Source organism: Dermacentor andersoni, chromosome 1 (assembly GCF_023375885.2).
Source record: "Dermacentor andersoni chromosome 1, qqDerAnde1_hic_scaffold, whole genome shotgun sequence".
Classification (NCBI taxonomy): Eukaryota; Metazoa; Arthropoda; class Arachnida; order Ixodida; family Ixodidae; genus Dermacentor; species Dermacentor andersoni.
This window is the reverse complement of record NC_092814.1, coordinates 379,692,860-379,716,693: the sequence shown is the minus strand read 5'-3', so window position 1 is coordinate 379,716,693 and position 23,834 is coordinate 379,692,860. Positions and strand designations below refer to the sequence as shown.

The 23,834-nt window shown below is 46.5% G+C and overlaps 1 pseudogene; it reads left to right on the top strand.

Annotated features, from left to right (window-relative positions):
* Positions 1-21,293: 21,293 nt before the first annotated feature.
* On the top strand, positions 21,294-23,437 carry LOC140215514 (uncharacterized; annotated as a pseudogene).
* The last annotated feature ends 397 nt before the right edge of the window (positions 23,438-23,834 follow it).

Sequence of the window (23,834 nt, the reverse complement as noted above, 5' to 3'; positions counted from 1 at the left end):
CTTTTTTTTTTTTTTACTATACATAGTCGCTCGTGGTAAATTGGCCTACACACTAAGGAAATTTCTGCTGTTAAGGGTGTCTTTGTCTCTAAAGCTCACCCCTTATACTCATAAAAATGGTGTCCCAGTGAACTAATGCACCCTTAGTAAAGGCGGTTTTGTTAGAATTATACCCTTTCCCCCAATCGGCGTTGATATGTTACTGTACCCTACGTTTACTTTTCCACCAGCGATATCTGGCACGCTCTCACCCGTATAGTTGTTTGGATGTCTGCCACTGGCGCCGGTGTCCGTCTAAGCATTTTCGAAGTGCTTTGGAGGAACGTTAATAGAACATATTGTTACGTGTGGAGAGACACAAACAACGGAACTAATTACTATGTAAATAAAAGGGCAGCGTAGCCAGAGACAAAGATGGAAACCAGCTCGTGCTTTGCCCTGATGCCCGTTTTCCCTCACGCCGCTGTTGTGCTCCTTAGATACCTTGAGCGTCTGTTGTGTCGCAACACAGCTCCCGGCGGCAAAAGCTCCGTCCCGGGGGTGTGGTGTCGGAGGCAAGTAGAGAGTTATAGCTCTATGGTTATAGGGATTGAGCCTGGCGACGTGAACGAATGATGGTACTGCGATTTCAAGTCGCTGCAGGTAACCAGCGGGAATCAGCGGTGGCTTCTTGCGCCGTTGACACGACGCACAAGCTTCGACGTAACGTCGTTCAACAAGTGCAACACAGGGCCACAAGAAGCGGTGCCGTACTATGTTGTAAGTGCGAGACACGCCGAGATGTCCAGCGGTGGGCACGTCGTGAAGTTCCTTTAGAACGGTCGAACAGAGCTACTTTGGGATGACGAGAAGGAGATGGGGGCCTTCAAGATAGAGGTTACGGCGGTACAATGCACCATCCCGGAGAACCAAGAGGCGTAAGGAAACGTCATTGGGCACGAATTCAAAACGATCGATCAGCGCTTCGAGTGAGGCATCACGACGTTGCTCCTCGGCTATACGACGGAGCTGTGACACGGAGAAAGCACAAGCTGCATTCTCGATGTCAGAAACGTCAGAGGTGTCTAAAAGGTAACGTGACAAACCGTCCGCGTCTTGGTATAAGGCGTCCGGACTTGTGAACCACAGAGTATGAAAGCTCTTGGAGCCTCAAAGCCCACCGACCAAGCCGGCTCGCGAAATCTTTCTGCGACGAAAGCCACCAAAGACCGTGATGGTAGGTTACTACCGAAAAATGATGGCCGCAATGGTATTGACGGAACTTGGCAACCGCCCAGACACCAGTAAGGCATTTCCGTCCCATAACAGAACAATTGCGCTCTCATGGTGAGAGGAGGCGGCTGGCATAAGCGATAACGCGGTCCTGGCCACGCTGACGCTGGTCTAGTAAATCGCCTACACCATGACGGCTGCTATCCGTACGCAATTCTGTTAGGGCATTGGGTCGAAGTGGGCGAACATCGGTGGTGAAGTGAGATGCATGGTGAGACGAGAGAAGACGGCAGATTGGAGAGATTCTTATGAGAACGGTACGCCTTTCTTCAAAAGGGCAGCGAGAGACCCAGAACTAGCGGCAATATCTTGGCCAAACCAGCGGGAGTAAGAGCTTAGCCCAAGCGAAAGTCGGTGACTGACTTTAGAACCAGAAAGTCTCAGACGCCATGAATTTTTTCTGGGTCAGGTTGTATACTACAGAAGCGTCGACAAAATGGCCCAAGACCGTAATTTGGCGGTGGCCTAAACAACATATAGATGAGTTGTATCCTGACCTTACAAAAAACGTAAAGTACCTGTATCGCTGAGAGTCGTTCAACGTAAGTGTCAAATGTTCGTAAAAAGACAATAACGTCGTCGAGGTAGCACAAACATTTGGATAATTTAAAGCCCTGAAACAATGAATCCCTGATACGCCCAAAGGTGGCCAGTGCGTTACCAAATCACAACTTGCTCTTGCAAAGCCATCGCCTTAAAGTAATTTTTCCCGAACTACCACGTGCAGTCTACCCTAGATCAAGGGACTTGCGCCAATTACTAAACGTAATAAAAGATACCGCCCTCAGCTTACTTTGGCTGTCATCCTTGCGACACGCCCCGTTGCAAGGTATGCGCCCACGTGACCACTACATTTGCACTAAAGGGCACAGCTTCAAATTTAAACATAAAAGAAGACTGAACGTGACACACGTAACGTGGCGTACATGCTGGAATGTTCGGTCTGCAATATTCAAGACATCGGACAAATCGAAACCCCCTTCAGACTGCTTTTTAATGATCACAGGTCACAGGCCGTAAGCCTTCCTTATCTTCCTCTGTCGAAGCACGTGAACACTGACGGCCTCTCTGATAAACTAAGAGCCACTATACTAGAATTAAGTTTCAGTTCGCACCACGAAAGACAAGTTCGTGAACCATTTCTTATAAATTCATGGCTTTCTCATCTGGCATAAACGAAAACCCGGGCAAGCTAACATATTACAGCGAAACTGTCAGACTCTATAGGCGGGTACAACTTTAGAAAAAAGGGGAGGCCCCACCCAGATGACCGAAGCGGGACAGCCGATTGCCTCCGCGGATAATATAGTCCCGCTCAAAAGAGTATGCTTCTAGAACGCGGAATTCTCGGCATAAATACTTTTGTAATTTGATGAATGGTTCGCTAGAGCTCTCGTGATTGGAATGCTGCAGCACATGCCGGATCGCGAGAGAAAAATAACCCCGTGCCTTCTACAACGCTGCGCGTCGTCTTCATTTTAGCTTCATTGAAAGGGGGAAAAAATAGAAAGAGCAGCTCTACATGGCTTTTGCACTGGTTTACCTGTACACGGCACATTTACTACTCGTTTTCAGAGCTTAAAATGAATCAGTTGCTATTTAACAAGTACTTAAAAATTTCTATTTATCGAAACCATTACAAACCTGGGGCGAGAACACGATCGAGGTAGGAAAGGTAAAAAGAAAATGCTTCATTCATCGCTTTAAAATACTCTTGGTTTTAAATAGCATAAGATTTATATATTTTTTCGCTTTGTGTTTTCCCAAGCATAATTTCAAAAAGTGTGATACGTTTTTCTTTTCGTTCATTTTCGCGTAATTTTTTTTTTTTTGCTAGCCTGCAGTCTCGCCAGTTCGCGTAGCGCAGCGTCAGCGATGCTCGCTGCAATCTTGTGTGGCTGGATCACGGCTCAGAATAAACGCATGAGGCGCGAATGGTGCATCGCAAGCTCGTAACAATATTTCCGACATGGTAGACCACCACAAACAGTTTGGGAATTCACTCTGAGGAGGGGCAAGCGCACGACTAACGCGACTCGGCCCAGTTCGAAGCGCGGGCGGCCATCTTCTCCATCGGCGGGGTAACCATCTGTCCGGCTGGTGACGTCAGTTTAGAGTGCACGCCCATTCGTGGAGGCTCGTGTGCATCGGCCTTTAAGGAGCAAACGCGCCTTTTTTCTAAAGTTGTACCCGACTATAGTTGGTCGGGATTTCTCGCGGCGTCGTCCTCGCGGAAAAAGAAAAGCTTCAGCGATTGAAGCGAAACGAGCATACATTCTTTGGTATCACGCATACAGTACAGCACTCGTTTCACTAAAGAAGAAACACAAAACAAGCATCCAAACCACATAATTCATGATAAGGCGCTACAGCTAACAATGCGAAGCACATAGCGCTACCCGCATACGTTGCCCGGTAACGACTACTGTTGCGCAAGCTACCGCAGCGGCGACAGCTTGCGACGTGGAGAGTGACGCCACTAGCCTTTCACATACAAAAAAAGAAACAGCTCTAGCAACTGATTCCATTGTTGTTGCAGCGCCGTTACGGGCAGGCAACGCAGATTTCGGACACCTGAGGAGCAGCGTGGATACGAGGAGCGGCGAATGGAAAAGAAACGGCTATACGACCAGCGGCCGATTGCTGCCGCTGGTCAAATTGCCGTGGAATTCCAGCAGAGGGGAATTTCGCACGCCCACATTGTCTTGCGGCTGAATAAGGTGCCGGAGTAGGAATTGAACAATGAAACATTGCATACCTCCATCAGCAGTTGTAGTGGTGGCTTTCAACAGCTTCGCTGGACATCCACTTTCGCAGGGCTGAGATAGCGAGTCAGTTTTTTTGTAGACGCGCTAACAATTTACTAGTTCCACCTGCATCACAACTTCGTTTTGTCTGTTTACATGCTTTGTTGTCACACCTTGTTGTAAAATTTTTTCCGCTTCTAGTTTCTCTCCTCCCCATATTTCAATTGTTTGATTTTTCCATTCTACCCCGCGAATGTAGTAATTGGAGCACTCTTGGGGGGTTTCTTCCTAGATATGTCCACGCGCCCTCGGTTTCAGTGCTTTTGTTCTCTACTGTCGGCCAAAAAAGTAAACGAACCACGGCTTAGGTGGCCGGAGCCGTTGCGGGGTCACACCGGGGCGCTGCTATCGCGCTCCGCGTAGTGTCCCTGTATATGCTCCTGCAGGCAGCATATATAGTTGCGCATAGTTCCGCGTTATGTTTCAGCTCTGCAGTGCAGCTAGTCCTTGTGCGCGCGGGAGGCAAATGGCGCGCGGTGTTTTATTTGCCTTTTTATCTGCTGGTCGCGAGCTACATGCGGCGATTGTTCACAAGCGCTGAGCAAGATGACACTTTTTAATGCCCATTAAGCTCGAACGATTGGCGTAGCCGGAGGGGTGCCAATTAACCCCCGAAATTTTTAGTTCGTATGTACGTATATACACGAAAGTACGTGAAAAAGCGCGTGTCAACATCGCGGCTACTTGCACGATGTTGCCTACAAACGAGCAGCGGTGGTCGCCGGCGATATGCACTAATATGAAAGATAAGATCAATATAAGCAAAACATCAATCAGAACGTGTCTTCGTTCCTTCTCAGTGGCGCGGTTTGATGCTCTGCGTCCGCCCGCTACTGCACGACAGCTCCATGTGCTGGACTACCGGCGATGCACGGTCCCCTTCGTCACGACCGTCAGCAGGAGAGCAACCGAACCATGCGCTAGAAATCTATCAAGCGTGATGAGGCCCCGTGTGAGGGCGAAGTCTGGCCTCACTCGGGGCCCTCTCGCCGTCAGCGCGCGGAGCTAGGGTGCCTCGATGCCAGCGAGCACCTTACGCGGAGCTTGTGTCCTTGTGTATGCTCCCGCAGGGAGCAGAGTTGCACGTAGGTCAGCCAGTGGGCTTCTTCGATATTCCACTTCTGGCTACCCGCGGGTTTCCAGAGCCAGCCAGAGCACCTTCGTTTTTCTCGGGTTGCTCCGCCCATCGCGCCACGCACTTCCGCCGGGCGTCGGGCTGGACGGTTCTGGCTACCCGCGGGCTGCCAGAACCTGCCAGGGCAATTTCGGTCTGGCTGCTTTCTGGAAGTTCTCTGGCTAGCAGACGACTCCAAGAGGCGATGGGCGCTCGCCGCCATCTTTGCGGGGACTTCACGGACTGCAACGCGGGCGCCTGAGGACTTAAATTTACCTCGCTCAGCCAACTGTGTACGGTCATCTTCGGATTTCCTTACTTCTAGCGTTATCTTTTTTAGGTGCTAACGCTCCCTTCCACATTGCGAAGTGGTGTGATACGAGCAGTGGCGAACCGTTTGAAGCTTTTGTTTGTGTATGTGTGTGTGTCCCAAGGCTTCCTCGTGGCGGTGATCAGCGCGCCGCGCTCTCATGCGTGCATGTTATCTGCATCCTGTTCTACGCAAGTTGTAGACGCTCATTCACACATTGCGGTACATTTTCGGTTCGTCTTTCTCTGGTGGCGTTCCTTTTCACATATCTCGCGTATGTTTATATCTCCTTTTTCTGCAGTTAGCGAAGGCTTTGCAGCTAGCCCGTGTTCGCTCCGTCTCTCCGTCGCATGTTTGGGCGGCAGCTCGAAACCGATATGTGTTCGAACTGCAGGCCGTTGATCTAACAATGCACTGATTGAGTAATAGGCACACGTACACCCTTGCATTTTTTTAACAATAACGCGCGAGCGCCGACCCCACGACGTGTCAGTGGCCTTGCAGCGGTGAGGGGCACTCCTGAAGCGAACAGTGCAGTAGTACACATTCGAACTACAGTTCGCCTTACACAACCGCACGTAAAGCTGCCAATCCCGCCGTCCCTGGCCACTACAAGGCCGCGGACACGCCTTACCGTCGACGCTCGCGTGCTATTGTTAAAGAATTGCAAGGGTGTACATAAGACACACGTACATTGGCTTATTGCTCTCATGATCGCGACCAACGGTGTTTTTCGTGTGAAACGTTTCGCTGGTCACAGGCGGCGTGCGTTTTCATGCGCTAACCGCGTCCCCATCTCCTTAGGGTCAAAATGAGAAGCACCATGAGCCACAACAAACTTTATGAAATCGAAGCCCAAGCAGGTCGGCACGAAATTACATTCGTATGAGACGTACACGCTATCCTGCTTTTTCATGTCTTGTGAAGTTATGACACAACGCCAACTCATCAATGTCGCTGGTGGGAGACGTGATCGCTGCGAGCAGGCATCCTCGAGCTATCGCTTTTGAGTATACAATCACTTACGCACGATTTCGGGTCTTGTCATAGGACGCGTCGGAGGTCATCTGTTGCGCTGCAAAAGGTGAGGTTGGCCCAGTGCGCGTCCTGCGCCGAGTTGCGCGAGAGTGATCGTATCCCTGAATGCAACTATATATTTTCAAGCTGGCAACGCATAAATGGGCCGACTACGCCGAACGCGCGCCGGCCTCACCGGGCGCTGCCATGCATGCTGGTAGCGTGTTTATATTCGGCCAGTTGTCCCGGCGTTCGATTTTGCGAACTTCGGGCAGGTTCGGGTTGTCTTGGGATCCCAGCCCACGTGAGTTCCTATCAGGACCGGAACTAGCTGGCTGCCATCTGGCTGCCAGCGGGCTGCCAGAACTCCGAAAATCGAAGAGGCCCAGTGTGTTCCAGCTATGCAGTGAAGCCACTCCTCGCGCGCGCAGGCGGCAAATGCCGCGCGGCGTTCTATTTGTTTTCTCTGCTGTTCATGAGCTACATGCGGCAGTTGTTCGGAAGCGCTGAGCAAAATGACACTTTTTAGTGCAGGCTACGCTAGAACCATTGGCGTAGCTGGAATGGGGTAAAGTTCCCAGCCCCCAAAATTTTGTTTGTATGTACATATATACACACATATACAAACACGCACAAATGTACATATAAGGTCAAGGACCCCCCTCGAACCCTTGAAATAAAATCCTGACTAAGCCCATGGCACAAACAGCTCAAAAGTTCGCTTGCAAAGCGCTGTACCTTGGAACAAAAAGAGGTGCAATGTTTTCCAGCATGCATATGAAGTTTTCCCGCCGAGACCGGCAGGCAACAAATGTTTTAAAGGGTGTTTAAAGAAAACTTCACGGAAGGTGGACACTTATGTGAGCGCACTTTGGCTGCCGAAACCAGCCGATTAATGATTGTTGCCAAGAGAACTATCGTGCGTGCAGTTATGTCAGGAACCGTTAACAGAGCGTCATTTACGAGTTGTTCAAAGCAGCTACACGTTTTCGATATATGCGGTGCCGACACGTAGATTTAAACGCACTTCAAACGTTCACATGCGCACATTTTATGCAAAGCTTATTTTTTTGGTTCATTCATACCGCATACTGACCAGCCGATGAGTAGCAGCAAATCTTCAAGTGGAAAAAGATTCAAGATGAACGAGCGTCTAGATCAAATTTATATCGTACAAGGCAATGAATCACCAATGGCTGCTGGCAGAAGGGCACGAGTGCTTTTTCTTGGAGCCTTGGGGGGCGGAATTCAAAGCAACCGGGAAGGCAACAATTTATTAAGAATAACAATAGGTTATTTTTATTACACCAATCACGTCAAGATGGCAAACTTGCGAAGTAATTGTTCACAAATAGCAGACTGTAGTATGACAACACATTTTTCTTGATCTTTTCGTACCAATCGGGTCAACCTACTATAACACAGCGCTTATTAAACATACAGGCATAATTTTACATTGCTCACGTCGACTAAGCCCGATCGAACAAGCAAGATATTGTGGACGGTAAATGCTGAAGCTATAACAGCTGTTTCATAAGCTGGAGCGAGCGAGGTTTTCGCTTACTACAAAACAATGAACACTAGCACATCAATCAACGTTAGATAGAAAATCAGAACGCGCACAAAAAAATTGAAAAAAAAGTAAACAGACGGGGAGAAACGAGGGCGCAGCGGGCAAATTGTATCCGCACTATTTACTGTCTTAAAAGAAGCTGTTCTAGAGCCGCATATAATCAGAAGAATAGTACGAGCCACAGAGTGAATCGGGCTAGTTGGTAAGTTAACATTCATGGTGTATATGTGCAACGTGATACAGACGTATCGTTCATTCTTTGTCCTGCGTCTGTGTCGCGCATCACATGTACGCAAAAAATCGTACAAGTGAACAACCTTTCATACCACCCTTACGCCTCTCGGCGTTAACAGGGATGTTACACGAAATAAATGTTGCTTTAGTGTAAACAAGGCAAACTCATCTGTGTAAACAGGGCGAACGCATCTCGCATATCCTGGTCCCTTCGGAGCCGCCCGGTTTGGGCTGATACGCAGTAGCCATACGAGTCGCCGGCGCACGTCTGCCCGCCCGCGCGGCACCGCACCAAAAGCTTTGCCACCTCACGTGTGCTTTGTGCAGTTTGGTACGCTGCACCCCGTCATACTGGAATACAAGTGTCAATGTGATGTGTTTCGTATCACTTCGCCAAGGTCCTTGGCTTACCGTGCCTACAGTCCGCAGCCGATGAATGCACGCAGGCTCGACGGTACGCTGATTGCAATGTCGATGGCACTGACGGAAACGACGAGTCGGCATCGCGCCCGTAAAGTTCGCTTCGCAGTGGCGCAGTTGAACATTTGACGTCATATTGCGCCACGTGATAGCGCTCCAATCTGAACCTAGCAACGTTTAGCGCTGGAACGTTATCTAGTGAGGCGAGTCTAGCAGTGCTATTGGAGGAATTAGATGGCAGTAAATGGGATATAATAGGGCTCAGTGAAGTTAGGAGGACAAAAGAAGCATACATAGTGCTAAAAAGCGGCCACGTCCTATGCTACCGGGGCTTAGCGGAGAGACGAGAACTAGGAGTCGGATTCCTGATGAATAAGGATATAGCTGGTAACATACAGGAATCCTATAACATTAACGAGAGGGTGGCAGGTCTTGTTGTGAAACTTAATAAGAGGTACAAATTAAAGGTCGTACAGGTCTACGCCGGTACATCCAGTCATGATGACCAAAAAGTCGAAAGCTTCTATGAAGACGTGGAATCGGCGATGGCTAAAGTCAAAACAAAATACACTATACTGATGGACGAGTTCAATGCCAGGCTAGGCAAGAAGCAGGTTGGAGACAAGTCAATGAGGGAATATGGCATAGGCTCTAGGAATAGCAGGGGAGAGTTAGTAGTAGAGTTTGCAGAACAGAATAATATGCCGATAATGAATACCTTCTTCCACAAGCGGCATAGCCGAAAGTGGACATGGAGGAGCCCGAATCGCGAGACTAGAAATAAAATAGACCTCATACTCGGCGCTAACTCTGGCATCATACAATATGTTGACGTGCTCGGCAAGGTGCGCTGCAGTGACCATAGGATGGTAAGAACTCGAATTAGCCTAGACTTGAGGAGGGAACGGAAGAAACTGGTACATAAGAAGCCGATCAATGAGTTAGCGGTAAGAGGGAAAGTAGAGGAATTCCAGATGAAGCTACAGAACAGGTATTCGGCTTTAACTCAGGAAGAGGACCTTAGTGTTGAAGCAATGAACGACAATCCTATGGGCATCATTAAAGGGACACTAAATCGAAACAATAAATCACTTTAGACTAATGAAGCATTGTTTGAGAACCCTTCAGGCAGTCATTTAAAAAATATAGTTTGATTATTAGATGAGAAAATGAAGGTCCAAGTATCACTATTTGAATTTCGCGCCGAAACCCCAGCTACGTTACGTCAGTGTGACGTCAGGGATTCCAACGTTTGTTTTCGCATTTGGGCCGCGTTGGCTGAATAAAGGTTCCCGAAACTTGCCGTGTTTAATATTTGGTTCATTTAGAACACAATGTAGTATATCTCTACCGCCATATACATTTAGTAGGCCCTAGAAGATGCCATCAAAATCAAAGACGTCACAGCCCACAGATGCGGGAACTTAAGTAGGCGTCACCACCCGTATTTCGTTCTTGCGCTTTTTCTGGCTAACCAAACGACTAATCGTTGTAAGAGTGGTGTTTTTGGTGTTGCAGAACGGTAATTTACCGATTCAGAAGAAATTATTTTTCACTTTAGTGTCCCTTTAAGGACTGCGCAATAGAAATCGGTGGTAACTACGTTAGACAGGATGCCAGTAAGCTATCGCAGGAGACGAAAGATCTGATCAAAAAACGCCAATGTAAGAAAGATTCTAGCCCTATAGCTAGAATAGAACGGGCAGAACTTTCCAAGTTAATCAACAAGCGTAAGACAGCTGACATAAGGAAGTATAATATGGATAGAATTGAACATGCTCTCAGGAACGGAGGAAACCTAAAAGCAGTGAAGAAGAAACTAGGAATAGGCAAGAATCAGATGCATGCGTTAAGAGACAAAGCCGGCAATATCACTACTAATATGGATGAGATAGTTCAAGTGGCTGAGGAGTTCTATAGAGATTTATACAGTACCAGTGGCACCCACGACGACAATGGAAGAGAGAATAGTCAGAGGAATTTGACATCCCACAAGTAACGCCGGAAGAAGTAAAGAAAGCCTTGGGAGCTATGCAAAGGGGGAAGGCAGCTGGAGAGGTTCAGGTAACATCAGATTTGTTGAAGGATAGTGGGCAGATTATTCTAAAAAAAACTGACCACCCTGTATACGCAATGCCTCATGACCTTGAGCTTACCGGAATCTTGGAAGAACGCTAACATAATCCTAATCTATAAGAAAGGGGACGCCAAAGACTTGAAAAATTAGAGACCGATCAGCTTACTGTCGGCTGCCTACAAAGTATTTACTAAGGTAATCGCAAATAGAATCAATAACACTTTAGAATTCTGTCAACCAAAGTACCAGGCAGGATTCCGTGAAGGATACTCAAGAATAGATCATATTCACACTTTCAATCAGTTGGTAGAGAAATGTGCGGAATTTAACCAACACTTATATATAGCTTTGATTGATTACGAGAAAGAGTTTGATTCAGTCGAAACCTCAGCAGTCATGGAGGCATTACGGAATCAGGGTGTAGACGAGCCGTATGTAAAAATACTGAAAGATATCTATAGCGGCTCCACAGCCACCGTAGTCCTCCATAAGGAAAGCAACAAAATCCCAATAAAGAAAGGCGTCAGGCAGGGAGATACGATCTCTCCAATGCTATTCACAGCGTGCTTACAGGAGGCATTCTGAGACCTGGATTGGGAAGAATTGGGGATAAGAGGTAATGGAGAATACCTTAGTAACTTGCGATTCGCTGATGTTATTGCCTTGCTTTGTAACTCAGATGACCAATTGCAATGCATGCTCACTGACCTGGAGATGCATAGCAGAAGGGTGGGTCTAAAAATTAATCTGCAGAAAACTAAAGTACTGTTTAACAGTCTCGGAAGAGAACAGCAGTTCACGATAGGTAGCGAGGCACTGGAAGTGGTAAGGGAACACATCTACTTAGGGCAGGTAGTGACCGCGGATCGGGATCATGAGAGTGAAATTATCAGAAGAATAAGATTGGGCTGGGGTGCATTTGGCAGGCATTCTCAGATCATGAACAGCAGGTTGCCATTATGAAAAGTGTATAACAGCTGTGTCTTACCAGTACTCGCGTACAGGGCGGAAACCTGGAGGCTTATGAAAAGGGTTCTACCTAAATTGAGGACGACGCAACGAGCTATGGAAAGAAGAATGATGGGTGTAATGTTAAGGGATAAGAAAAGAGCAGATTGGGTGAGGGAACAAACGTGAGTTAATGACATCTTAGTTGAAATCAAGAAAAAGAAATGAGCATGGGCAGGACATGTAATGAGGAGGGAAGATAAGCAATGGTCATTAAGGATTGGGGACTAGATTCCAAGCGAAGGGAAGCGTAGCAGGGGGCGGCTGAAAGTTAGGTGGGCCGATGAGATTAAGAAGTTTACAGGGAGAACATGGCCACAATAGAGACTTTTAGAATTGGGGACCCAAGCGGCTTGGGGACCCAAGAAAATTGCGCACCACAAGTGCGCATGCGCAGAACCCAAGCCAGTCTTGGGTTCTTGCGTTCACGTTAACCCAAGACCCAAAAATCGAAAACTAGCGTGGGCTCCCAAGCCGTCTTCGGCCACCCTCGCGGGTGACAGCGATGGCGTACAGCAGATGGTCGCAGAGCAAACTTTATTTACTTCGACTGATTTTCGCCATTTCACGCGGGTGAACTCACAGTTTTTTTCGCAGCGCGTCACAAGATAACACCAACTAAGAGCAATTGGCTTCGATTGGCTTTGCTTGGCTTAGAATCGCACACTTAATTCGTAATACTAACCGGTACTAACGCAGTGATTACGTTTCTTACATTTTATTGTTCGCTCTTTTTGCTCAAAAATGCATTCTGTTTATTTTCACTTGTAAGAAAAGAGGTTCATTTTTTTTTTTGCGTTCAGACAGTTTCCTATTTTCCACACTACGGCGCCTCGAGCGCTTAACCCAACGCTGTCTGCGTTCGACCCAATCCTCTAACTCTGCTGCTCATCTAAACCCAAGAGCAACAGACGCAACGCGGCTTGGGGGCCCAGCGCCTTGCGCCCCCAATTCTAAAACTCTCTAATAAGTAATATGACCGGGGTAGTTGGAGAAATATGGGAGAGGCCTTTTTCCTGCAGTGGGCGTAACCAGGCTGATGACGATGATGTTGATGATGATAGTGATGATGATGATGATAGCTCTGGGCGATAGCGGTGCTAGCGGCGCCGGAAAAGTTATGCGCAACTCTGTTCCCTGCGGGAGCATATACAGGGACACTACGCGGAGCGAGGTAGCCGCGCCCCGGTGTGGCCCCGCAGCAGCTGCGGCCACTTAGGCCGTTATCGGCTTACTTTTTTGGCCGATAGTACGTAGTTTTTACATAGAAATTGTTTAAAACAATTTTTTACGTACATGTCTCGTTTAATCATGTGTTTGTATCGAAGACGTATGACTATTCATAAAACTTTTAAGTCGAAAGGCTTTCTAGGTTCATGGTGAAATTTGTGTCAGCAAACCTGGCCGCCGGAGTGTCTGCCGAAGCATCATCACGCCATATGAAGACAGATTAAAGACAGAGTAAAGAATGAAAAATTATTGATAGTGACAGTTAGGTGAATGATAACGTTATAATAGAGATTAGTAGAGGATAATGATGACTACTGTAGTAAAAATTCTAATAGAAGTTTGTAATAGTCTAATACAGTTTCGTATTAGTTGTATAAGTTTTGTATTGGACTAATATAAATTTCTTTTAGTTGTACTGATTGACCTATCAGACCAGCCCTCTGCATTAGACGTATTACTTTTATACAAGCAGTGTTGCATGTATACTAATTTCTCTATTACACTAATACGTCCTATTCACTTTATACAGAGTGTTGCTGGTCTGTTATGCAACATGCATTATTGAATTCCGGTGCTGTTGTTTGCTGGTTGTTGAATGCGACGGTGAAAGTTTATGACAAGTTTGACTGTAATGGGGGGTCCATTTGCATTGAGAGGTGTCTATAATTAATCGGTGAATCATTAAGAATTCTGCTGTACAATACATGCAGCACACTGCATTTGTACGTTTGTGTTAATTTCATCGCACTAAGCTAGTGAAACTGGCTCCTATCTCTCAGCGGCATACACGAAGGCGACGCGCGCCTCAATGGTCTTGCCAATATTTCTTCACTGACGACGTCTCATAACTAGGCCTCGGTTCAGCCTCGTCGCGATGAGTTGTTGAGGAAGCAGCTAGTGTTTACAGCACAGCAAATACTTCGCCGCGAAAAAGAAAGCACAACGAACTATCAGCCACAATCTGCAAGGCAGAGTCGCGGTGCCCGGTGAGTTTACGAACGATGGTGCATTCGCAGCAACCACATTTGTTTGCCACTGAAGTTTCGTTAGTCCCGTGTCTTCTGTTGAAGTGCACATAAAGTAATGCTAAACACGTAACCTAAATTGATGGCTTAATACCGAACATAAAAGGCCGTAGTATTTATTGACATCAAAGAGCAGTATCGCAGGAAACCTAGGGAACACGGCGGGCGGAAAGAACGTAAAACTGTGACCGTAGTCAGTCGTAGTTGCCCACAGCACGTGTGCATTGCCGGCTGCCATGTTGCAGTGTACTGTAGCTACAATTTTCATGTGCAGGTGCAGCATAAGCCTTGATGGCTGTGCTTATGGTGACATAAGACAGGCACGCTACTGTGAGAATAGTTGATAATTGGACAACAATGTTACGTAAAATCTTTTTAAATCATTTCACTTTCCTAATGTCTTTAAATATCATTTTTCATTTAGTGCGACATTTATGGCGTGCTTCCGGTTCCTTGCGTTCGACACACATGGCCTCCGGGACTGAGTGCCAAGTATCGGAGGCTACGCAATAACTCGCGCACGTGAGGTTTGTCGCCGTTTTAAAACATTTCGTGGTGCTTAATAAAAGTAGAGTCCTCTCATATAATCTCCACGCGCTTTTTGTCTGCTAATATATCATTTAATTGCTGACAATACTGTACCTTGCCTTTCGATTACTTTTCCAAAGTTGGAAACAAAGACGTCTACAACAGCTCAGAATCTGCAACACGGAAGTTTCGGGTGCATGTACATTCTTCTTTCACTTCACCCACTGCTTCTGCATTTTGTGCTACTGAAAAAAAAAGTGTACATAGGGAGAAACACACACACACACACACACACACACACACACACACATATATATATACATATACATATATATATATATATGTATATATATATATATATATATAGAGAGAGAGAGAGAGAGAGAGACAGAGAGAGAAATGTGGACAGCCTACCCGGCGACGGAAACGTTCATACGAGGGGCACGAGTACGACACGGCTGCCGGATAGGTTTCAGGAAACAAACGAGTTCGACGTCTTCTGGTGTGCCGCTCGTAGAGCGGTGACCCGGGCGTGGACATGAGCTCACGTGAGCTACTACAGGCGACATTTCAACCATCTCCGACGCAAGTCAAGCGGACGTGGCGATCATGGAGGAAGGACACTGAGGAGAGGCCCTACCCCCTCCGCGCGCTAGGAGAGAAGAGTGGAGGAAATGACGTAGTAGGTTCTCCCCTTTTTTCTCATTTTTTATTCATTTGCCGTAGCGGCCACGCCTTTCGGGCCACAATGGCGGCTTTGTTTTGGTTCTGTGCGCTCACACGTTTTGCCCCGTAGGTTTCGTACCGTGGCAAAGGAGCCGTGCGGGCAGGTTTGCGTTGGTCTCCGTGTTTTGTTGCACTGCGTTATCTGCACCGTGCTCTCCCGTATGTTGCTGTGGCCAGGTGGGACAGGAAGAACTGAAGTTCGTGAAATGAACGCGCATCCAACCCTGCACGCAGTGTACCATGTCACGGCAATAGCAACGGACGAAGGGTTATCCGCGGGAAATATGGCTCTTTTGGCGGAATCATGCTAACGTGCCATCGCAGGCCGAAACCGATGCGTTCAGATGAACAGACTAGAGTTATTTAGAAATTGATATCACAGCAACTGGAAGAAGCAGAATGAAAATGCGAGATTGAATCGCATGGTATCTGCCTAGAAACAATATTACCAATAAACTAGAAGCTTGAAAAGAACACCAAAGGGAATAACAACACAAACCATCAATAATCAATCCTGTGATAAAAACCAAACAACGGGAACATGTCAAAATTGAAATTATTGCCTGTACTGTACATCAAATATAGTAATGGTGAGCTAATTAAAAGAACCATAAAACTAAAAAACAATCTAGGGAAATATCGTATAGAATACTCAAACAAGGAAATCTGTGTAACAAGTCGGCACCACTGTAATGCAGAGTGCGATGAGACTGAGTAATGCTAGATAACTAATACAATCTTAGTACTGTAGTACACGAGAAATGAATGTGCAAGTCTGATTATGAGACACTTGTATAAACCTGGAAATTAACTGGAATGCACAGGAAGCTGCGCTTCAGTAACCAAGGGAGCAATGGTCATAATAAATACGAATAGGTTTATATAAACAGCACTGTAGAAAAGGCACATATCTACCACTCTCGCAAAAACAGGCATAAGGTCACAATGGATCATTTGTAAGCACATGAATACAGTAGTACACTTTGCACAGACTCCGGTCTCCTAAAGTAAAAAAAAAGTTTGTCTCGCCATCCCGGCCCTGCGAAAGTTGATGTCCAACGAAGCTGATTAATACCACCACTACAACTACTGTCGGGGTATGCAATGCTTTACTGCATACCCCGACAGCACGCCGCCGGCTGTAGCTGACAGCACGCCGCCGGCTGTAGCGGTGCTGCAACAACACTGAAATCAGGTGCTAGTCTGGTTATTCCTGCGCAAGCTGCCATGGCTGCGGCAGCTTGCGCAGCAGTAATCACTACCGGGAAAGGTATGCGGGAAAGGTGCGCTACCTGCTTCGCATTGTTACCAGACGCACCTTATGATAAATTGTGTGGCTCGGATGCTCGTTATGCGCTTGTTATTTATTGAAAGATACGCTGTTCTATATGCTGTATTCGTGATTCCAAAGAATGTATGCAGTGTGCACTTCACTTTGCTGAAGCCTCTGCCTTACGGGGGTACGAGCCATTGCTCCTGGCCCTGCACTGCTACCGCGATCGACCCACATTTTTGGCAACAGGCACAAGAAATGCTAACAGTTTCGCTGTAAAAAGCTCTCTGAATGACAAAAAACATTCACACATGTAGCCCCGAGGAAGTTGTTTACCAGTTCATGCCCACTTTCACATCCAAAAATATGTGGCACACAGTCCAGGCAGAGATCCATTGATGAACAGCTTGGGAGCACACCACTTTGTACTCTACAGTTTTGCTGGCAATGGCACTGCCGTATATGCTGGTACTTGAAATGCTTTCAGTATAGACACACTTGCTGGCCTGGGCAGGTATGCCTAGATATTTGCACTGGTGCTCCATTTTTTCGAAGTGGACACGAAATTATGCACTACGCTGGTAGTTTAAATGTTTTGAATGCAGATCCAGTGGCTTCACCAGGACTTGTCTACATACCATCTCCTACACATGTATGCACTCACTCTTCACTTGGTAGCACTGAACTATAAGTGTTCCCTCTCGGCGTGCTTGCCACATAAGTGGGAAGGCCTCATACTGAAATTTTTGCAGCTTCTAATGAAACATAGCAGCACACTTAAGCTACAATGTGAATAATATGCAACATTTTATGACTTATGAAAGTGCTATAGCACAAAATATGCAACTACAACACTGTATCCAGATCATAAAAATAAAGTTAACGAATGCTAACTATAAAAATCTATTGCGGAAATTGTTTTGAGCAGGATGTTCAATCAAATGGGCACATAATATGTAGGTTTCACATTAAGTATGCTAAGCATTTCCAACTATCTAATGACAATATAAATTGCGTTCACTCGGCCTTCCTGCGCTAGAAATCTGATTGATTGCATTTCTTAAATGATATGGAGGACGTCCTTTAAAGCAGATGAGGGAAGATGCCCAGATGTATATCCACGTATTCTCCCGCTCTTTGACCAGGGGCCACTGTGTTGATGCCAGTGGACTGAATGACAACGATCAGTTGGCACATTGCAATGAAGCAAGAATTAAAGGCACCATGTGCTTATAAAGTGTCATCGCGTTTTATGTCACCCCTCATCTGCTTACTACCATTCATTATACCACGCTAAGTTACCAAGCATTAGTCCGATATTTCCGTATTTATTGGCCCACTGTCGCCTTGTAATCACACTTTCTAGTAAGACCTCGAGGTAATGACCAGTGTATGCAATTATTCATGCACAAATCAACTCTGGAACGACATGGCTAAAATTTCTAAAATAACCCATACTACATGGACTCTGAGCAGCGAATACTATGTACTTTTTTACCCACCAACTCACTTAATGAACTGACATGCCTAAATGCCTAAAAAGAGGTCCCTCCGTTTGACGTATGCTGGGAAACTTTGTTGCACAAGGACCTAGGGCCAACAGCGGGTGCCTTGTTGCGCCAAGAGCACGAACAGAGCACAAATCGAAAAAACCGCGCGAGCGCTTCCGAAACTCCGTGCGGTCACATGGCACACGCACGAAATCGGCAGCCGGCCGACTAAGTGCCGCGAAGGCCGCGCAGCGTAGAGACTGGTACCAGTCACAAACAGCAAAAAATAGTGACTACGTGGAGTAGCAGGATATTTTATGCCAAGGGGACTCACGACTCACGAATACAGTATCCACTAGTGAGTTACGCAGGGTATATGCGGTATCCGATCGCGAACTACAAACACTATAACAAGAACAAAGCTACAAGGAGCGTAATATATTTCTAGCATTCCTATGCGCCGAAGAAAATCAAATTCGGCCGTCTCATATTGGACAAAAAGTTCCTCTTAAGACTATGAAATACCAGTCACGTGGGATAAAAGGGGCCAAAACACAATCGAAGCTGAATCGCAAGCGATAGCAGCACGGCGTGGTTCACGCAATATTCTAGGAGTGCGCTGTAGCCCAGGGCAAGGAAATAGGACGTGCACTTCACCTCATGTCTTGCGCTACCGTACTCGTAATGAACATTAACAAATAGCTAGTTTATCAGTTGTCTTGTCCGCAACATTCTTCTTAAACGGAAGACTGAAATACCACAGTGACGGCTGTCTAGAGGATATAGGTAATGTGCGCAGACACGGCATTCCCCCCTTTCTTCGCATACTGCAAAACTTGCTGCTTGCATGCATGACGACCGAGAGGCACCCAAAAGCAACATTTCGCCTTTTTTATCCTTAATACTGCTCTTAACGCTTTAATCACAGCGTCACTGCAAAGGCGCCTCACATAGGCATAGCGACATGACAATGAGATTGAAGAAAATTAATGCCCTCCACTCGACGCTCTAGAATGAAAAACGCAGCTACTCTCCAAATTAAAATCATACAAACAAATCGCTACACACACAGTGTGAAGTAAGACAACAAAGAACAATACTTGCTTGACAAAGGACAGCGCAACTGAAGACAGTGAGAAACACACGCCTGCCGAAACGCGCACAATTGCGGAACTATGCACATCCCGCTTTCACACGGCATCCACGGCTGCCCGGCTGCCTTCGCCACACGCTTGGTCATGTGACCGATGTGACGGCGGTATCGTATCGCCATCTTGCGCAAGGTTGGATCATTTCTCTTTGGTTGGACCGGGTTGATGGGTTGTTGAAGAGCCACTGCGTGAGCGCTTTGTATGCGCGTCGTGCGTGTTGTGCGCTTCTGCTGTTAATCGACTGCGAATAACGTAGCGCTGAGTCAGACGCCACCCTCTCAGCGCTTGCTCGCTTGCTCGATATGCCACTCCCCAGACAACACCAAATGCCCTAAGGACGTCCGAAGCAAGTACTGAAGTCCCAAGTCCAAAAAATGAAGTAATATGGATGTCCCATGGACTTAAGCGAACGGATGTCCAATAAACGTCCCAGAATAGCACATGAATGGGCACCTGCATGCAATATACATATATATATATATATATATATATATATATATATATATATATATATATATATATGTATATATATATATATGTATAGTCACATCAATACATATGCTTATAGTTCACGAGTATTTCATGTGCCATCCCAGTACACGTACGCGCTCAAATTAAGCTAGCGTAACCCTGCACACATAATATGCATTACGGAGGCGAGCACACAAAATGTCGTTTATTTACTGTAATTTTGCATATGAATTGTGCCGTTCACGCGTTAATTAGCAAGCGCAATACGTACGTGCGTGAACAACATCGCGCAATAGGCTACGTTGATCGTTAGTCCCACATTTATATTTACATCAACCAAGCTTGCGCACTAAACTGGTTCAACTCCGATGGCGCATGAATGTAGTTCAACGTAGATTATTGGGGATTGAAACCATCGATCCGTGCGACAGACCTGCCTACATGCTTCCAAATTCTCGGAGAAGCGGCGAGCAGTTTCGGTTTCAGTTCTTTTTGAATTTATATTTTACTCCATAACTAATTCTAAATAGGCAGCAAAAACACAATAAAACAAAAACTTTATTATTAGTATTTAAAATACCGAATAGCTTCCTTTTACTTTTGATTTTATTATATGTTTATCATATACGGCATGGCGGCTGTGCCTTCTCTGTTGCCATGGTTTCGCATTTTTCTCCCGTGGGCTCCGTGTTCGCATAGGTCCTACAGTGTGGTATAGTTTCGGGCACGGAGGAAGGAAACTAAGGAGAGGCCCTGACGTCACTCTTTGTGAAGCAAAAGTGAAGCCGGAATTTGGCGTTGCTCATGGCGATGCTCCGCCTTTTGGGCCACCCTCCTCTCTTGTTTACATCTTTCGCGAAACCACGCCGCGCTGCGCGTGGTGTCGCGCGCGCTCGCGCAACATCTGGCAGAGCACGGTGCAGGTAGCACAGCGCAACTAGACACGGTGACTAACGCAAACCCGCCCACTCAGCGCCTTTGCCACGGCCCGAAACCTACCAGAGCAACACGTGTGAGCGCTCAAAACCATAACAACGCCGCCATTGTGGCCCAAAAGGCGTGGCCATACAACAAAAAAAAATAAAAAAGCAGTAAAAAAAATGAGAACCTACTACGTCATTTCCGCCACACTTTTCTCCTAGCGCGCGGAGGGGGTAGGGCCTCTCCTTAGTTTCCTTCCTCCGTGGTTTCGGGGGTTTCGCGCGCTTTCTCAAATAGATATTATACTTGGGCTCGCGGAGCCAGTCTGCGTTTCAATCGAAGGTAAGTGTTGTCATTTGCTAACTGTTTCTGTTCGGTCTGGCCTGCGGACATACGTGTGATGGCCTTATTTTTCACCTTCTTTAGAGCTTACGGTTGGCGGGAAGCGCGCCATGGAAAGCGAATACGAAAGTAAGTTATGGTCGCATTTTTCATTCCTCTATCTTCGTAGCGTTAACCTGCCGCTTTTAAAGTGCAGTCCAGTGGTATACTCTCAGTGTCACTCGCGTAAACAACACACACACATCAATTTACTGGCGATTGAGAATCTGAACAACGAGGAATACAAGCGAGCAGTAACGTCAGCATGGCTTCCATGTCGAGAGCGACTGCCTACCGTCGCGTCAGCCAAGCCGTGCAGGCCGATGTGCGCGCAATATTGGCAGCTGCTGACGAACATATTAACGCAGGGAATCTTCCTGGTGTTGCTGCCACCTCCTTTCAGCCAGTGGAAGTTCGCGAACCACCTCCGAACCTTTCGCTCGGCCAAGTTGCGAGTGGCGGCATTTGTGGCGGTGCGCAGGAATTTTGCGATGTGGACCAGTCTGGTGACAGCATACATAGCAATCACAGCTTTCCCGTGGAACTCGACAACGTGCTTGGCAGGCGCCACAGAAGCGTTACAGAGCAGGACACCGTAGCGGATTCTACTAGCACAAGCACATTGTTTAAAGAACTGGACATTGCTTCATTGAAAGAAGACCTGCGACAGTGGAGCTTACAATCGAGTGTACCTCATGACGTCATCACAAATCTTTTAAAGGTTCTTCGCTCATATTCTTGCTTGCGTGAACTACCAAACAGCGCCAGGGCACTTTTGTCTACACCGAGAGTTGCAAATGTCACACTGATGGATTCTGGACAGTATTGTCATTTTGGCTTGTGTGAAGGGCTTCACTCAGCTCTCACACATGTTGTTCATGTGCCTGATCCTATTGTTATCCATGTAAATGTGGATGGACTGCCACTTACTAAAAGCACATGAGGTCAGTTCTGGCCCATTCTTTGTCGTGTGTCCAACTGCAAACCAAGCGAACCATTTCCAGTCGGTGTCTTTTTTGGGGAGTGCAAACCATCTCAGGCCAATGTGTACTTGCAACCATTCGTGCGGGACCTGAAAAGTGTGCTCCAAGAAGGCCTGACACTAGGAAGCAAAAACTTTGCTGTGCAAGTTGGAGCAGTAATCTGTGATGCACCTGCAAAGTCGTACGTTCTTGGCATCAAAGGGCATAATGGGTATTTCAGCTGCTCCAAATGCGTGACTGAAGGAGATTTTGAGCAAGGACGAATGTGCTTTCCTGAAGTAGATGCGCCATTAAGAACAAATAACAGCTTTCGCACAGCAGAACAAGAAGAGCACCATACCATGAAGACCGTTTTGTTGGAATTGCCTATTGACATCATTAAGCATGTTCCACTTGATTACATGCACTTGATTTGTCTTGGCTTGGTACGGAAGCTCCTGCTACTTTGGATCAAAGGTGAAAAAAAATACCGTATTGGAAAAGATTCAAGAGACGCAGTGTCAGGAGCAAATTCAGAAATGAAGCACTTTGTACCATCTGAATTGTCCAGGAAGCCCCGAAGCTTGTCGGAGCTTGATAAGTGGAAGGCCACAGAATTTCGCATGTTTCTGTTATACACAGGGCCTGTTGTTTTAATGTCGCACATTGCACAGTGCCTAATGGACAACTTTATAACATTGCATTGTGCTGTCAGCCTGCTTTGTAGTCCGCAACATTGCAGTCAACACTCGAGTACTCGAGAAAGCTTCTGAGGCATTTTGTAGAGGTATACATCACATTGTTTGGTAAGCATGCAGTGTCCCACAACATTCATGGGCTTACTCATGTAGCAGATGACGTTAACACTCATGGACCATTGGACAACTACAGTGCGTTTCCATTCGAAAACTACATGTGTAGGCTAAAGAAGTATGTGCGAAAACCCGAAAGGCCACTGGAGCAGCTACACAATCGTATTCTTGAAGAACGTTCTTTCAACAAGCCTTCACCTAGTAGCTCAGCCCAACCACCATCTAGCTGGGATGTCATTTTTATAGGTACAGAACGTGCAAAGCCGAAAGGAAGACACGAAGAGGGACTTTTGCCTCCTGGATGTGTTGGGCCACAGTACAAAGCCCTTGAAGTTGATTCTGTTACTTTCAAACCAGGGAAAAGGGACTCCACAAGTATGCTTGATGATGGCACAATTGTAAAAATGGAGAATATTGCACACTCTGATGATCGTCAGCCTGTAATAATTGGCAGAAAATATGAAAAGTTGGAAGACCTTTACTTGTACCCATGTAGTTCTTCACTTTTAAATGTACATCTGGCATCCCAAGCTTCTGGTCTGCAATTCTGGCCTATTTCAAAAATCAAAACGAAATGTGTGAGGCTTCCAGTTGGCAAAAAATTTGCAGTATTTCCGTTTGTGCACCAAAAGTGACTGTGCTCTTCAGAACATTTTTGCTACTGTTATTTATTCTTTTGTGTGTGTGTGTATGCATTCAGCTTGACACGCCAACGTCACAAACTGCACGAACCTTTCAGGCTTCATGTTAAATGACATAGAAAAGCATTCTGATGAGTTTGATAAATTGAATAATTGCTTGTGGTTAGGTGACCCCTTTGCTGTGGTCTCATTCCCTGAAGAGGAGGACAGTTTGGCCATCATTCACACGTCATGGCTGAAAGGAGACCACCGCTCTACGTTTTGGCCAATAGAAAAAAAACCTGGCAAACGGCGAAAACTAACGATGCAAGGCACTAAGCCAACAGACTCTTGGATTGAAGTGCAGTGCGTCGTCAAACGCTGGGCTGGTAAGGTTGACTTTTGCTTTCTC